We start from the raw sequence: 18,679 nt of genomic DNA, 5'->3' as shown, positions 1-18,679 counted from the left end.
TATCCTAAATTCAACCTAAAAGATATTAGGTTTGTTTTGGAATAGAGAATATGGGTTGTTTCCATTTTCGGTTTTGGAAATTTTTTGTTTCCAGTAATTGCCTTAAAACTTTTTGGTAACTTCCCGATTCGTTTTAGCAACTTAAAACCTATAAAAACATCATTCATTCTACACTCACAACCCACACTACACCTCACTTTCATCTCTCACCTTTCACTCCCACGGTTCCCATCTTTCTTATCCATTTTAGCACTATCGCGAGAGCTCGACTTTACGCGCCCCAATGGAGCGACTGCGCCAGGCAATCGGCCCCGACAGAATTTCATCGTGAGCTAACCTGCACCCTACCAAGCCCTGAGCTAAGCACGACCTGCGCCCACAACACTGGAATTCCAGTTTTCATCTTGAGCGCGACCCGCGCCCATCCCAAGCACAAAGTGAGCGTGCCACGCTTCAAGTGCCCGAACTCTAAAATCACGGGAAGTACCCGCATCTTAAACCCCCGTGGCCAAGAAAAATTCCAATTTTTTGTGGGTTGTTCCAGGATCCTTCGCAGCTATTCCAGCGAGTTTATTGGGGATGACATTCCCTCATATCATACCGGAAAAGTCTTTTGAAGACTTGTTCGAAAGTGACACCTATGGTGCGTGGTTTCGCGAAGTGATCATTCTAGCAGGATGGGAGCCACTATTGGTAAGTCCTGATGAACTTTATTCTCCCGCACTTCTCCCGCACTTGCATCTTATTTTTATGATAATTGTAAGTTCTTTGATAGACTAGATGGAGAACAAGTGTTCTCCATCACCATCGGGGATGAACCAATGGAAATTTCCAGGTTCTTGATAGCCTTTGTGCTTGGACTTGCTATGCCGGTCGAAATACAAGACTCATGGGCCTATTTGGTAAATAATATGTACATGTATAACTATGATGATTTGCATGAACATTACGGGGCAAGAATCTTTAGGATAGAGGACCAAGGGGATTAAAACGTCGCCCTTGGTAGCATGTCTATGAACGTGGGCACTGTTATGTTTTGGATCATGCTAAACATTAGAGGGGAATGACGTTATTTTTCTGTTAATGACGAAACTTGTGATATTTTCCTTGCTTTAGCTGGGGGACGTACACTCTATGATATTCCCCAGACCCTAATGTCTAGTTTTGCCCGAGCCCATAGCATGAGGCATGAGTACCTTCTTATGCCTATTTTAATTTGCCGTATAATGCTATGTTTCTTCCCTGTTTTTTGTGCCTATTTCACGGATTGGGTTGGGGTCGACATTGTGAGTCCCACCAATTGTATTATTCGATCATTCCGTGGTAATGACTTGGCAGGGGTGGAGGATACAACCTCATCAGTTGCACCTTACACTCCATCCGACCAAGTGGCTTTGACAAAGTTAGCTATAGTAGACGATAAGTGGCATGAAGCATGGCAAATTACCATGGCGTGGCGTGGATGCCAAGGAACCTCATTTCTTCATTAAGGATGAGGAGGAAAATGTTTAAACGGGAGTTAAGGTTACTTTTTATTTCAGTTAGTGTCCGCTATGTCCCAAGCAATTTATTTCTCATTAACCCCATAATGGGTGGAACCCTTATAGAGTTAAGCGCCAATTTTTCTTTTCTATATTAGTATGTTTAACCTTATTTTGCAGATGTTCTAGAATTTCACGCGTTTCAATGGTATTTCTCTAACCTATTTATTTAAATACTTTGAGGGACAAAACATGCTTCTTGTTTGGGGGGTTAACATGTGTAATTAAGGCATCTGTTAGGATATAGATATGTATAATATGCACTTTTTTTCTAGTTAAAAAATTCAAAAAATTTTAAAATATAAATAAAAAGTATGTTATACACTTAGGAATATTGGTATTGTTTTCTTTCTCTATGCTCTCAATAATCTAGAAGTCTCAATGTAGCTTTGCATTAGAATAGTTTTTAGAAACTTAGGCTAATATGTAGATAATAACCCTTGCATCTATCTATAAATATGTTACACGAGTATCTATGATTGTTGGCAGTAATTTTATGAAATCTATGCTAGAGTACTTATTCTACAAATCCTGTGAGAATATAGCCTAAAGCCTTATATGAGTGAACATTTGAGAAATGACACAAGGGAGAAGTAAAATCCGGATAGAGAAATCACACGTCCACTTGCTTGATTACTATACCATATCCTAAGCGAGAATTTAGGCCTTCTTTGGATCGATATAGCCAGAAATTCAAACCTATGAATTATTTTCCGCTAGTCGCCCCTCTGAGCCTTTCTTTAGCCTTTCATAAACCACAAATCCTTTACCCTGTTACAAAAAATAAATAAATAAATAAATAAAATAAAATAAAATAAAAATTAAACTACCCAATTCTTTGAATAAGTCTGAGAATAAAGATGAAGAATAGAAAAGAGAAGAACCTTTGAAATCAAGAATTCATTAGTTGCTTCAGATGAGAAAAGTAAGTTTCCATCCAAATAAAAAAATAATAAAAAAATAAAAGAAAATAAAGAGTTAGAACTCCAAAAATAGAATCAAGGAGTCATAAGCCAAAGAAAAAGAAAAAAGAAAAAAGAAAAAATATATGGCTAAGGATGGAAACAAAGTGTAGAAGCAAAAATAAAGAACAAGGGTTTCTCTAGTTGCATAATATGAAGCCTCTATTATCTCAGACTTGTCCTCTTTGAATATCCATTTCCTTCATTCTTAAACCATCTCCTAATCCCCACAACACCTAATAAAGACCTCTAGCTCAATTAGGAATAGGTTAGTGTGATAGTAAGTGGCGATGTGTTTGATCGACCCGGCTTCCTTTGTATGTCATTGAGATTGTAAAAGTGTGCCCACTTCGCACACCGAGTAGCTTAAACTCGAGCGAAAAATCCGAGTGGTTTTGTCTTGACATTTATGTGAGGACCTACTTAAGGACGCTTATTCCGAAGTTTTAAACTCCACCTACTAGTTCATCTCATAATATTATTCATTGTATATATGTTTATTCAGATGATTGATTATTATGCATATATTAGCTTAGGTTTTGACTTGATTATTCTCAGATTCATTTGCTAGTGAGATGTACAGATAATTGAGACATAGATAAGGAAACAATAGTTTTATTTCGAAGTCGTTGTAGTATAGATGAAGTTTGTGAGTACCTTCACTAGAAAACTCTCACGAGGCTATAACTCGTCCACTAGGGAATTTCTAGTGGTTTAAGGCCTTGTTGCATATGGTCAATGCAATCGCACTCGGCGAAACGAGATTAGTTAGAACTCCATTTTTGGTCACTTATGCTAATTTCTCATATTTACTTGAGGACAAGCAAAATGCTGTTTGGGGGTGGTTTGATAAGAGCCCAAAACTATAGTTTTAACCCCTTAACAATAATACTTTTAGACCAATTATGTGAGTAATAAATAAGAGTTAATGCTAATTACGTGCTTTTATGTATTTTAGGTATTGAAGTCAATTATGTGCAGAAATGTGCCACTTTGGCAATATAAAAGAGCAAGGGTTGGTTGCTAAGAAGTTCTGTGATTAAAGGCCAAGATTCAAGGAGAAAAAGCTTTTGTAAAGCCCGTCGGGTCTGAAAAGTCGAGTCAACGCGGCGTAAATAGCACACAAAAGTCAATATAACTTCCAAAGATCATATCTTTGGACTCAGTGCCTTGAAATTGGGAGTACCTTATGTCAAAACGACCGCTCCTGAAGAGGTTTCCAATGGTCTAAACCTTGACCCAATCAAAGGAGTTAAAGTAGACGAAAAGCCTATAAGAGTCAAAGCTAGCTGAAAAGGGCCATGTGGACTAAAAAAATTAGGCTTTGGGCTCGATTTTCTGGCCCAAAACATGGACCCTCATCCCATGCACGAAAATGTGGATCTGGTCTCCTCTATTTCCACACACAAGACTTAGCTCTTAAAGAATTAATTAGTTTAGGATTGAAAGTAGCCATTAAAGTAGCCATTAAAGCTTAGTTCTAGATCTAGTTTTTCCATTATTTAATTAGTTGTTATTCTTATTTTAATTTCAGTATTGAATCATTGTTTATCATTCATTAGATAAATAAAATAGTAGTTCTTGTTAAATTCGATCTTTGTTATTTAATGATTGTTTAGATTAATTTCGATTCTTGTTATTTAATAGATTCTTAGTTGTTAATTTAGATTTCAATTATTGTTTAGTTAAATTTAATAAAGGTAGAATCTTTATATTATGTCGTATTCAATTTTATATGGAAATGATAGTTTGATGAATAAAGGCTAAACCTCCATCAGAGGGGTTTAATGAAGCCTTGATGAAAACTTGATTTTGTTAGCTTAGAATCATTGTAAGAGTCTATTTTACTCTAGAAGGTCGTTGATTCGCCATGAGAATGGGAGAACATCCTTACATGCTAGTTATGAATTGGTAGAGATGCCATGTATAATTAGGGATTAGAACGACCAATTCTTACCGTAATAACGTAAGAGTTGGATTACAACAATCTATGCTAGTTTCTTAAGTTGGATTCAAGGTGGATTCAATTCCCCCCTAATTCTTATTCTAGATTCAAACTTAGTATTCCGTAGCATTTCGTAATATAATTTGTAAAACTCTCATTGACTTTGGTAGGATTGATAGTCGTAGGAAACTTGAATGCTAAAGAACTAGGAGTGGAATAAATCTTCTATTCCAACTCTACTTCAATAGTATCGAGAGTAGAAATCTTTGATAATCACGAGTATAGTTCAGTTTTAATTTTACTTTCGTTTAGAGTTTCATCGGTTTATTCATTAGTAAAACTATCAATTTCATTATTATCAGGTATGGACAATTAATGTTCATACCCCAAATGGGTATGAACAATCAATGTTCACATACTGTAGAGGTATTTAGGGGACAACGACCTAATGTTCTGTTTGATAGGGAATGGTTGCACTCTTCTTGGTATAAGAGTTGCCTACGTATCAAGTTTTTTAGGGTAAACTTGAATCCAGCCTCACGTAGTTCATCTCTCTCTACTTATAGATATTTGAGATGACCTTCCATATTTGCTCCAGGCCGTTATTAGGTGTAGATCCACATTGTGTGCTATCTTAATGATTTGACATTACTCCTGATGTTACAAAGTTAATGTCTTCTTGATTGGTGCGTTGACTGAGCTCCAAGATTGCACTAGATAATTTGCTTCCATATATGGCTGTAACTGAGATTTGGGACGACCTGGGTCTGGGTCGTTACGATGTACTAGCACTGTGGTACGAGCTGATGGAGATACGACCTGGTGTGTGGACACGTGTACTGTAGTGCAGAATGGAGGGTACTTACACAACCCCCTTTATTTTATTCGTTCTTTGGACAGGTGTGGTGTGAAAGAGGAAGGGTAAAATAAAGCTTTAAAACACGTGTCAGACAGCTGGTTGGTTTAATTGGTTTTTTAAAAATGTGTAGGAACTGTTAGGCTGGATTCGTGGGCCCAAAATTACGGCGGTTTGTGGGCGAGTTATGATTGCTTTCATTGGAATACGAAATGATTTTTTTCAATTTTCGAGGTTTGGGCAGCTAAGGGGTTTTGGGTCTCGCGGTGGCTTCTCATTTTCATTCTATCAACATGAGTCAAGAAAAATCAGAGCGAAAGAAAAAGAAAAACCCTTCCAACCTTTCGTCTTCAGTCTTTAGGTGCGTTTTTTTATCTAAGAAAAAAGTTTGATCTTTTGTTTATATTTCTATTTAGTAATGTCGATCACTAGTGATAGCTTGAGTGGGGAAGTTGAGGTTGATCAGTGGAGAGAGAGAACTTTGAGTGAGGATGATGATGATGTTAGGGCATGTAGTGGAGGTGAGGCGTCTTCGTCTTCTTCAGTGAAGACGATGACTGAGGTGAGTAGGTCGGTGTTGGATAATTTTGGGGACTTGAGGAGGGAGTTTAGGATTGATTGCCCCGACCTGATGATATATGACCTGAGTGGTGAGCAGAATGTGTTCGGGTCGGATTACGCACCCTCGGGATGGTGGGGTTGTCATTACATATGGCCAACTAAAGGTGGGGTTGAGGTCGCCGTTCTCACGCCCGACCTTGGACGTTCTAAACTTCGTGGGTCAACCACCTTTTGCAATTTGTGGGGAAATAGTTGGAGGGTGTTGCACGCGTTGGATTTGTTGAGACTCAAAAGGGTATAACATTTGTTTGTCCGACGCGGCTTGGAGCATTTCTATAAAAAATTTCTTCTGCTTTGAATTTTGGTTTTCAAGTGATGAAGGGTAAGTCACCGGTGATTGTTGGTGTGAGTAAAAAGGAGTGGTGGCGAAGGCTTCTATTGATTGTGGGGAATTATTGCCCTCCCCGATGTGGTGGAGAATCAGTTAGTGTGAAGACCGATGGTAGGTCATTTATTTGATGTAGGTCGCTCTGTGTTGTGTGTTGTAGGTCGTTTGTTTTGGTTATAAATTTGATCTGATGACGTTCTAATGTTTGTTTCTTTTGCAGAGGTTGTAGTTCGAAATCGCATCGTCCTCTGGGCTATTGAAGAGTTAAGCTAAATACCTTGGACGAAGGTGTCTTTATTGGGAGGTTAGGCGACTACTTCAAGAGACGCGAAAGCGGAAGATTAACAAGAAGAAAGTTGAGCGAAGAAGAGGGCTCGTAAGAAGCTGTTCTTGATATCTCCTCGATTCTAGCCTCGCAATGAGATGGAAAGGGATAGCCGAAGGTACGACACTGCTTTAAGGTGAGAACGCCGGAGGAGTCGCCGATAGTCATTCTCGCTCCTAGACATCTCCGAGGGAGGTAATGGTGACCGAAATGGGTGGTGGTTGGAGGAAGTGGTAGGGAGGTGGTGATGCTTCAGAAATTCTCGAGGCCTCAACTAAAGAGGCGCCTGAGGTGGTTGAATCTTTGGGGCAAAGAGGTCCCGAATCGAGTCGGAGGAACAACCTAGTCTTTGGGAAGGTCGTCTTCATCGCCCGGCTCTTTAAAGAGGATAAATCAAGGAGCTTTGGTATCGCTGATATGGGGGTTGTTGATATCCGGGCAAGAAGAAGGCCGTGAGATCAGAGGCCAGTGCCCAAAAGTAGTGCAAGGGGTGGGGAGTGCCGACCCCAAGTGACAAGAGGGTGAGGACATCCTAGATAGCTTGTCACCTATGAGAGGACCCAAAGTGAGAAGGTCGAGGAAGTTTGTCTGAATAAGGACTGTATCTTTAAGTCCTCATTAGTTGCTGGAGGGCTGCTGGAGAGCATTGCCTTGGATGGAGATAAGCACTAACTGGAGAACGGGAAGGACTTGGGGGTGAACCTGAGAGATATGGATTGTTCCCTTTGCTTTGTAAGTGTCTCTCCGACCTGAGCCTTGTCTTGTTCTTTGATTTTACTGCTTTGTGATTTATGTTGTTGGTTGTCAAGTCCTGGCTATGTATAGGAAGCTGAAAGAGATGACCCTTATCTTCGACCTATACAAGAAGGAGTTGGATGCTGCCAAGGAGGCCTATGACAAGCTGATCGCTGTTCAAGAAGTGGAATGAGCTGAAGTTTCTGGGTTGAGGTCGCAGGTTGGGGATCTTTCTGGGAAGGTGGCTTTGTTGCAACTATCTCTTGATGCTTCATGGGTGGAGGTTCAAAGAAGCGGTCGCTGAGTGCAAGAATGCGCGGGCGCCATTAACGAGCTCGTATGAGCGATACAACGGCCCGGTTGATCCGGTGGAAAGCGGGATGTCTACGCTTCTGGATGACTACCTAGAACTAGAATGTAAGTATAAAACCCTTTAAAAGGTCGGTCGAAGTGGAGCTGCAACAATAGCCGTGGATAGTGTTGTTGTAGATGCTAGTAGACAACCCGATCTACCATCCGACCTTGGTGTTGTTCTAGCCGTTTCCTTAACCGAAGAGGTCTCCACGTATGTGAATTGCAAGTCGTGGATCTAACTAGTGGCCCCGCTGGTGAAGAGGATGGACCACTAGAGCCCTTGAATGTGGAGAATCTTCCTTGTGTTAATTGATCTTCTTGTGCTTGTCGGTTGTTTTTTGCTCATGGATGAAATGTTTGAACACTATTCTCTTTTGTGATTGATACTAATACTTTTTTTTTTTTTTTTTACGGATCTTGAGATCATTTTCCTGGGATAACCGGGGCCTCTAGTATCTAACCAAACTTGTAAGTAGAAATATTTAAATTACTTACTTGTTGAGATTGTGTTTGAAGTTTGCATGCCCGTGATTTCTTTTATTTGTTGTCGAATTTAATTTGTGTTGCATGGTAGTGGATTCGACGCCTTGTTGAACTATGGCAGAGCCGCCTAATGTTTAAAGGTTGTAATTGTTTGGTGCACTTCACCGGTAGATGAGCCGTGAAGCCATCTAGGTCTCCTTGTGTGTGTTGATTGAGTCGCTCCTTTGGGGAACTTCTTATTGACCGATAACTAGCCTTTGAGTGGTAGTTATAGTTGAGCCAAGCTTTTACCCTTTCAAAGGCCTTAAGTTGACTTTGGGTCCTTTTGGGGTCCCATATGTTTGTATTTAACCGATAATTGCATAGAATTTTACAGTTGAATCATGATTAACTCGGGCGCTGGTGTTAAGTTAATTTAGGTCCTTTTGGGGACCTTGGGTTGATTTGGTTGGTAATTAACCACCGTGGTGGTAATTATAGTTAAGTCGCCTTAACTCCGCCTTTGGTGTATGACTTGATATTTTGACTCCACAGATCGGGTAGCTAGTGCAATATGTGTGGTACTCATGTAATGCAAAGATGACATTTGTACGCAAAATACCGATGAAATTTTATTCATGGTGATCGATACATCTAGAGAAAAACTTAATGATAAAAACGCTGAGGAGAGTTGTATTTCAAGGTCGGGAAGCATATCACCGAAATGAGTTCTTTTGATCGAAAGTATGCTCCATTTCCAATGACGCTTGTCAACAATGTAGGGCCTTCCATGTTGGGTCGAGCTTGGCTGGAGCTAAAGTGTCTTCGGTGAGGACTAGGTCACCATCTTAGAAAGATCTTGGGATGACCTTCTTGTTGTAAAAATCGCTGATTGTTTGGTGGTGCCGAGCCAGTGATTTTCTAGGAGGTCGACTTCTTTGCCAAGATGTTGTCATTTTCTCCCGATTCAATCGATGTCGACGCGTGTGGTTGTGATTGTGAGTTCTAATGGTATGACTACTTCTGTTCCAAAGCAAAGTCCGAAAGGAGACTCATTGATATTTGGCTCGCTGTTGTTCACATGCCCATGAATGTTCTCGAAGTTGTTCGCCATTGACTTTTCTTGCTCTCCAACTTTTTTGTAGATTTTCCTTGATTGCCCGGTTGGTAGCCTCCGCTGACTATTGCTTTGTGCATATCTAGGTGATAAGCACGCAAACGCTGCATATTTTACTTCAAAAATTTATATTAGTTAGTCCATTTATTTTATTTATTTGATTTAGTTAGTGTAATTTTGTTGATTCGGACAGGAAATTGGTAATTTGCATGCGTACACAAATGTTGACCTTCAGGTTGTGGTTTCAAGCTAATTGAGATTATGCAAAGGTGGTCGTATCGTAGAGAATCAAATATTGACAGAGGCTTCATTAGTCTTGCAACAGGACATAGAAAGTGATTGGGTTATTGGTGGCAAAAGACATGGCAACAATCACAAGTCCGGATCGAAGCTGCAAGACTTGAATGCCATTAATTCACAAAGGAGTTTTGGGCTGAAGTTAAATGATATATGGGCCTAGGTTGAGTTGGCCCAAAGAACTAGGACCGCACCATGTTGGTTAAAGTCTAAAGAAGGTGATAGTGGACTTAATATTGAAGCCCATGGCTGAATTCTTAGCACTTGATAGATCGGACCGTGCATCATGTCCACACTTAAAAGCCCACACCACTAACTAATGGCCACACCATTTCCCATCCACCTTGATGTACCATAGCAGCCCTTAGTTCCTTCTCCATTTCCAATTCACGAACAGCATCCAAAACCCCTCTAATTTAAACTAAATCGAAGCTTCCAAAACCAAACAAGCCATACTCCAAAGCACTTACTTGAACCGGCAAACCCGACCCACTACCTTCCATCTTATACAAATAGAAACCCATCTCGTAAAAGATGTAATGAAAACCCGACCTCCTCTTTCTAATCAAATTGATGAATTAAAACTCTGCGACGAATCAGAAGTTTCCATTCCAAATCAAACACTATCCCCGACCAACCTCTATATATACCAGTAAAACCAAAAGGAGGGATATTTGAGAGTACAAGTGGAGCCAAGAGCGCTAGACGAAGTGGAGAAGAAGATATCAAAGCGGGATTATGGTTTTGTCGACATTTATTCTTCTTATATTTTAGGTATTGCAAATTATCATGTCTAGCTAAAAAATCTAGGGCCTAGATGAATCCCTAGACTTGCGTAAGTTTTTCTTGTGTTTAATTTATTGTTCTCGCGACTTAAGTTTTACAATGAAATAATTAATTGAATTCTCTATGTAGAAATTCTATCATTAATTATATCCTTGCATGTTTTCCATGTCTCACTAATTAATTGTTAGATTATTCTCTTATTATATCAATGCATCGATTCTAATGTATATTTAAAACGGAAGAGTTGTGCTATAAAAGACAACTTTTGCTAGGGGTTTATATTTTCGTTTGTTGAAATTCAATTAATCTAATAAATATTTAGATTACTTCATGATCACATCTTTGGGCAAGCAAGGGGTTACCTTCCCTCATGCTACTCGTAATACAAAGAGAACTTTAAAATTAATTAAACTAAGATAATCTACAACGGTCTAGGGTGGATTCGAATGCCTTAGTGTTTCATTGATAGTTAATATTTTTATTGCATTTAATTTATTAATAGTTTAATTACATTGCTTTAGTTAATGGTAATTAAATCATACATCAAAGAATATTGTAGAATTAGTTAAGTATAATTTTAATACTTTTGTCCAAAGTAGCAATCCCCGTGGGATCGACCCATTAGCCGCGACTATTTTCAACGATAGTTATAAGGCCATGGTTTAATTAGGGTTAGGTTAGTCTATTTAATTAGACCGACTAATTTCCTATCAAGTTTTTGGTGCCCTTGCGGGGATTGCATTGGTGCAATCGAGTTTTAGTGGTCTTACTTAACATAATTCATAGTTTAGTTTTAGTTATAGTTTAGTTTTAATCCATAGTCTAAGTGTTTGCTTTTGATTTTTACAGGTTTAGGTATAAAAAAAAAAAAAAAATAAAAAATCTTTTTCAAAGCGTATATAGAGTTCAAAGGTTCAAGCTTTATTTTGTCATCACCCGGAGACAAGTGGCCCCTTGTCATCACGTTCTGAGGTACACTTTTAACTTTGTGGGGTTGAACTTGTGTATTTGTTTGTTTTGTTTTTTTTCTTGCATTTAGGATTGGTTAAAACACCTTTGACCAGCCTTAGACATATTGCATTAGGACAAGGTTTTAGCCCGCTCACTAGGAAAGCTCGTTTGACCGTGGATCGAGGTGATGCTTTTAGCACAAGAACTGGGAATCATGTTATCCGTTTTAGAGCACTTATTTTAAACCTTAATTAAAAATTCAATTTGGTTTGAAATTTGTTGCCTATTTTTTCTACTAACTGTGCATTATCCCGCATCTTTAGTTTTCGTTGTTTGTCTTTCATTGTAGAGTTAGGTTTTCATCATTTAAGTGAGGAGGTTAAGTATGGTAGAAACCCGTTCAAAATCTTGATATAACACCTTTGATCCGAAAAATCGAAGAACATTTCATAAGGGACCTACTAATCCAAACCAAGGCGAAGTAAGCATTTGTTAAAATGGCGCGAGAGCCGGTTAAAACCATTAAGGACTACTATTATCCAGTTCTTAATTCTAATCCTTCTTGCATAGATTTGCATGCGTGTGATGTTAATTTTGAGTTAAGGGCAGCCATCATAAACTTGCTTCCCCAGTTCCATGGTCTTGATTTCGAAGACCCTTCTCTTCACGTTAAGGAGTTCTTAGATATATGTGGTACTCTTAGCTTCCTAGAGTCCAACCAGATTATCAAACTCCGCCTCTTTTCTTTTTCACTAAAGGATAAGGCAAAGTTGTGGTTGAATTCCTTAGGTCTAAGTCTATCACTACTTGGGATGAGTTGAACATTAAGTTTCTCATTAAATTCTTTCCCATGCAATAAGACTACTAGCCTTGACCTACAGATCATGCATTTTACTCAAAAAGAGGGTGAAGAGTTTTTATATATGTTGGGAGAGATTTAAAAGATCTTCTTTTGAGGTGTCCTCACCATAATTTTGTGAAATGACAATTAGTGCAATTTTTCTTTGAGGGGTTGTCGATTTCACACCGTCAATTTGTTTGAGTCCCGGTGGGCAGATATCCTCTCTTTCAAGGAGGACGCAAATTTGGAAACTTTTTGAGACAATCTCTGAAAGTTCTCAAGAATGGAATCTCCGGGGAAGGATCTATGATAAAAGTGTACAAGTAGTCAAAAACCAAAAAGGGGGTGGTGTTTATGAGGTGAGAGGCGATTTTGAGATGAGTGCCAAACTAGCCAATCTTGCTAGGGAGGTGGAATCCTTGAAGTTAAAAGGGGGAGTTCTCATGTCAAGTCGGGTTAGTCAAGTATGTCACTATGTGAGAGTCCCACAGACACAACCCAAACGATGTCCTTCTATCTCTGCTTCAATGAGTGTATAACTGAACAAGCTAATGCACTCAACACATATAATAAGAAACCATTTGGTGACCCTTACTCTAACACATATAACCCTGGATGGAGGAATCATCCCAATTTTCATAGAAAAATGGGCCGCATCAAATTGATCCAAGGGTGTCACCTCGTGAATCCTCCTTCCCATTCATATGCTCAAGTTCCTTCCAACTAGTTTCAAAGAATACCAGCAACCACCTCCACCATCTAAGAAACCATCTCTTGAGGACACTCTTAGTCTTTTCATGCAGAGTTCCCTTCAATTTCATCAAGACACCCAAACGATTTCAAAAGGATACCCAACGAGTTTGCATTCAAACGCAAATCTATTCATGGTTAGAAATTCAAATGGGTCAAATTGCTAATACTTTGAATGAGAGGAAAAATGGTAGGTTTCTAGTCAACTAGTGGCTAATCCAAAGGGACAATTATGAAATAGGCTCTAACTTGAGCCAAGAGCACCACCCGAGGGGAGCAAGCCAAGTCTATTACCGTTCTTAGAAGTGGTAAACATTTTGATAATAGGGTTGAGATGCCTAGGGATGTTGAGGTCAGATCTGATCCTATAGAGTGTGAGGGCTAGAAGAGTGATGTAAGTGGTTCTAATAGTAGTGATGCTTCTAAAAGTGATTAAAGCCTCCTACGTCTTTGAAGTCTAGTCTGTACCATCTTATATACCAAAAGCTCCTTTTCCCGAGAGGTTAGTTCATGCTAAAAAGGAAATACTTTTAATGAGATAATGGAGATGTTTAAGCAAGTTCATATTAATATTCCGTTACTTGATGCTATAAAACAAGTTCCTTCTTATGCCAAGTTTCTTAAGGATATGTGTATGCAAAAACGTAAAGTTGAATGTGCATAAGAAAGATTTCCTTCTCGGCAAGTGAGTTCAATTATTCAAAACCGCCTCCACCTAAGTTTAGAGATCCAGGATGCCCTACTATTTCTTGTGTTATAGGTGATCATATGATTGAGAAGGCATTACTTTATTTGGGGGGCTGAGTGTTAATTTGTTACCTTATTCGGTTTATTTACAACTTGGTCTTGGTAAATTGAAACCTACGCCCGATTACACTTCAACCGCGATAGGTATGTCGGGGGTTCCATGTGGTATTGTTGAAGATGTTTTGATTTAGGTTGATAAATTTTATTTCCTGATTGATTTTATTGTTCTAGAAACACAACCTCCTTCAAGATCTTAAACACCATATTCTTCATCTTAGGTCGCCCATTTTTGCCACATCCAATGCTATCATTAACCTGTCGTAATGGAGGTTGAAGCTTTCTTTTGGTAATATGACTACAGAACTTAATGTGTGTTTAATGTGACTCAACAACCTCCTCAACCTCGATGATCTTTGGGATGTTAATCTTATTGAAAGTGTGGTTCACAAGACTTTCTTGGAAAGTTATTCTGATGACCTCTTGAGTCTTGTTTAACTCACTTTGGTGGTGATTTTGATGTGGATAATTCTATTTGTGAAGTAAATGCTTTGCTTGATGTCACCCCAATCTTAGATACTAATAAGTGAAAAACCAAGGTAGAACCTCTTTCTCTTTCTGAGTCTAAACCAGTTCCTTCCATAGAGAGTCCTCCTAAGCTTGAGTTGAAACTATTACCTGATACTCTTAAGTATGTCTTTTTGGGACCTGATGAGACTTTGCCTGTTATTATTGCTTCTAATCTTGATAGTGAACAAGAGAGTAAATTGCTTAGGGTTCTTAGAGACCATCAAACAGCTTTAGGGTGGACTATTGCTGATATTAATGGGATAAGCCCTACTGATTGCATGCATCATATCCATCTTGAAGAGAATGCTAAACCATGCCGTGAGTTTCAGAGACGGCTTAATCCTAACATGAGAGAGGTAGTGAGAGTCGAGGTTCTCAAGTTGTTAGATGCGGGTATCATTTACCCCATCTCTGATAGTCAATGGGTGAGTCCGGTTCAGGTTGTCCCTAAGAAGTCTGGGTATTACGGTAGTTAAGAATGCGAATGGCGAATTAGTTCCTACCAGTATGACTACTGGGTGGCGTTTTTGCATTGACTATCGTACGTTGAATCTAGCCACTAGGAAAGATCACTTTCCTCTTCCTTTTATTGACCAAATGCTTAAAACTGGTTAGCCGTCATAAGTATTATTGTTTTCTCGATGGTTATTTCGGTTATTATCAAATATGTATTACAATCTCGAGGATCAAGAAAAGACTACATTTACTTGTCCTTTTTGAAACTTTTTTGCCTACCGGGTCGTATGCCATTTGGGTTATGTAATGCACACGTACCTTCCAGAGATGCATGCTTAGCATCTTTTCTGACATGGTAGAAAGGTTTCTTGAGGTGTTTATGGATGATTTCTCCGTATTTGGTGATTCTTTTTATGAGGGTTTGCACCATTTGGAATTAGTGTTAATTAGGTGCAAGGAGAAGAATCTTGTGTTGAATTGGGAGAAGTGTCATTTTATGGTTCAACAGGGTATTGTTCTTGGTCATATTGTTTCTACTAAAGGAATTGAGGTCGATAAGGCCAAGGTTGATGTCATTTCTAGTCTTCCACCACCTAAGGTATGAAAGATATTAGGTCATTCTTTTAGGTCATCTTTGGATTTTATAGGCGTTTCATTAAAGACTTTAGCAAGATTTCTAGTCCCTTATGCAATTTACTTGGTAAGGACGTTGATTTTTGTCTTTGATGATGATTGTTTGAAAACTTTTGAGAAGCTTAAGCATTTATTGACTACCTCTCCTATCATACAACCACGATTGGGTGTGCCTTTTGAGTTAATGTGTGATCGTCGGGACTATGCTATTGGGGCTGTTTTAGGTTAACGGTTTGATAAATTGCCCCATGTAATTTATTATGCAAGTCAAACTCTTAATGATGCCCAAATGAATTACACTACAACCGAGTGAAGGAGTTGTTAGCTGTTGTGTTTGCTTTTAGACAAGTTTAGGTCTTATCTCATGAGGGTCTAAGGTTGTCGTGTTTACTCGATCATTTGGCTTTGAAGTATCTTCTTTCTAAAAAAAGGATGCTAAAAGCGTCTTATTCGTTGGGTCCTCTTATTACAAGAGTTTGACATTGAGATTAGGGATAAAAAGGGTACAGAGAACATGGTCGCTGACCACTTGTCTAGGCTTATAGTAGAGTCTTCTACTAGTCTTTTGCCTTTGAATGAGTCCTTCCCTGATGAGCAACTTTTTGCTGTCTCCCAGTTGCCTTGGTATGCAGATATTGTTAATTATCTTGTTACACATCAGTTTCCTTCTCATTGGAGAAAGGAAGATAAATCTAAGTTTCTTGCTGAGGTTAAGTATTTTTTCTGGGATGACCCATACTTGTTTAAGTCATGCTCTGATCAGATTGTTAGGAGATGTGTTCCTGAGAGTGAGTTTAAGAAGTATTCTCTCCTTTGCCATGACCATGCATGTGGTGGTCACTTTGGTCCTAAGAAGATGGCTGCTAAGGTTTTGCAATGTGGTTTTATTGGCCCACTTTTTTTGGAGATGCACATGAGTTTTGTTTAGGATGTGATCGATGCCCAATCTCACGGGTAATATTTTCCCATGGGAACATGATGCCTCTTTCCCTATTTTGGTTGTTGAGCTTTTTGATGTGTAAAAGTATAGACTTCATGGGTCCTTTTCCTCCTTCCTTTGGTTATCTTTATATTCTTGTTTGCGGTAGATTATGTTTCTAAATTGGGTTGGGCGGTGCCATGTAAAACGAATGATCACAAGGTTGTAGTTAACTTTTGAAATATAATATATTTTCGTTTTGGTACTCCTCGTTGCAATTATAGCGATAATGGTACTCATTTTACACATGCATTTGAATCCTTGATAAAAAGTACTCTATTACTCATAAACTTGCTACCCTTACCATCCCCAAACTGGTGCCAAGTTGAGGTATCTAATAGGAAATTAAACGGATTTTAGAAAAGACGGCACGATCTGACCGTAAGGATTGGTCTCAACGCCTTAATGATTCCTTTGGGCTTATAGGACTTTATAAGACTCCCATTGGTATGTCTCCTTTTTATAGGCTTGTGTTTGGGAAGGCATGTCATTTGCACGTGGAATTAGAACATCGTGTTTTCTGGGCCATTAAAACTTTTAACTTTGACATGCGTAGAAGCAGTTCACAACGTAAGCTCCAATTGAATGAGTTAGCTGAGTTAAGGAATGAGGCATATGAGAATGCCAAAATTTACAAAGAGCGGACTAAGATTTTCATGATAAATCTATTCTTCGCAAGTCTTTTGAACCTAATCAAAAAGTTTTATATATAATTCTCAAGCCAAGTCTTTTTTGCACAGTAAATTACGCTCTAGGTGGACTGGTCCTTTCATTTTTTAAAATTGTTTTTTCCTCATGGTGCTGTTGAGATAGAGGATGCTACGGATGGTCGTGGTGTTTAAAGTTAATGGTGAACGCTTTGAAACCATATCTTGATGGTTTTACAAAATAATGAGGTGGAAGAGGTGGATCTTATTGATCCCGGTTTATCATGACTAAATGAGTATGCTTGTTGTATTTTAGTAGTTTAGATTTTGATTTTCTTTTGTAAGAGTCATTTTCATTGTTCCCAAATTTTTCATTCTAGCCCCCTAGTCTCCATTTGGGTTCCCAATGAGAAACATATTATTGTGATTTTCAGGTTATGACAGGTTTTGTATTTATGAAATGTTGAAAATAAAGGAAACTCCTGTCGAATTTTTTCAATTTTGGGGCGTTCATTTTGTGGTTTAGTTGGTAGACAAAATGCTAATCTAAGAATTGGGTATGCAAGATTCGCTTGCTAGAGACGCGAATCTGTGAGCTTATGGGGAGGAAACCCATGTTTTTTTTTTGTTGAGTCTTTGTGCATGTGTATCATGCATTCCACTCTAGCACATTTTCTCCACCTTTTGGAGACGGTAACTCTATGGGATGAGACACGTGACACATTTTAGTCATTGTAGTAACTTGGTTCCTCTTTATATTATCATTGTTATATCTTTTGTGAGGTACTAATTTCTACAGTGACTCAAAGATATTATTTTCGTTTTTGGAAGCTCTTGGTAACCTCTTTCCTTATATACTTTTACTTGTCCATGTTGTTATCTTTTAAATTATGCGATTTATGTTAACATTGAGGACAATGTCTATAAGAAGTTTGGGGGTGGGAACAAAATGTTTGTTTTAGCGAAAAATAAATATGTCCAACATGATATGATTAATGGTGATTTTCTATGATGAGAAAAAATAAAAAAGTCACTTTTGAAGTTATTGTTGCTTTTTAGACTATTTTCTACCTCTAGAAATAGATTTTGTTGATGAAGTCTAAGCCAAAGTGGAATATGCACTATTAGCCACGATACATGTCAAATTGAAGAGTAATTTAATCTCTAGTGAACTAGAAGAGGAATATAGAGACTTAACCCGGGTGAGACTTGAGCCTTTGAATTTCTTGGAGAGTTCTTACGTGAAATTTAGAGTCCAAGTTGACTCAATCATTCTTCTGTGCTTAAATTTGTTGTATGGTCTCATTTTTTTTTTATTTTTTTGGTCGATCACGGTTGACATCAACCTGGGAGATAGCCATTAGGTCTTGTAGTCTATTCGCCTAATATCATACTTGATAAGTCAAGTAGTAAGCCAATTAGCCTTTATCTATACCACCTAGTAGGATTTTCATGTTAACCCTTTTGAGCCTTATATATTAAACCTTTTCTTCTCAAACCAACTATACTTAACCTAACTCCGTGATAAGGAGTGTAAACCCATATTATTAACCTTTACCCATATTTCTCGGTGATTTCTAAAGACTAAGGAGAAAGAAAAGCTAGAAGAAGAAGATTGGATGGAAAATTTACCAAAATCAAATGAAGAAAATCATTCCTTTTGCTCAAAGTGATTTCTTTAAAAAAAAAAAAAAAAAAAAAGAGAGAAATCAAAGCGAAAGTAGTGAGAAAGTCAAGTAATGTGATCTACAAAGTGAAGAAATTTTCCAAGAAGATCAA

The sequence above is a fragment of the Coptis chinensis genome, chromosome 1 (genome assembly GCF_015680905.1).
Source record: "Coptis chinensis isolate HL-2020 chromosome 1, ASM1568090v1, whole genome shotgun sequence".
Taxonomy (NCBI): domain Eukaryota; kingdom Viridiplantae; phylum Streptophyta; class Magnoliopsida; order Ranunculales; family Ranunculaceae; genus Coptis; species Coptis chinensis.
Note: the sequence above shows the minus strand (reverse complement) of the source record.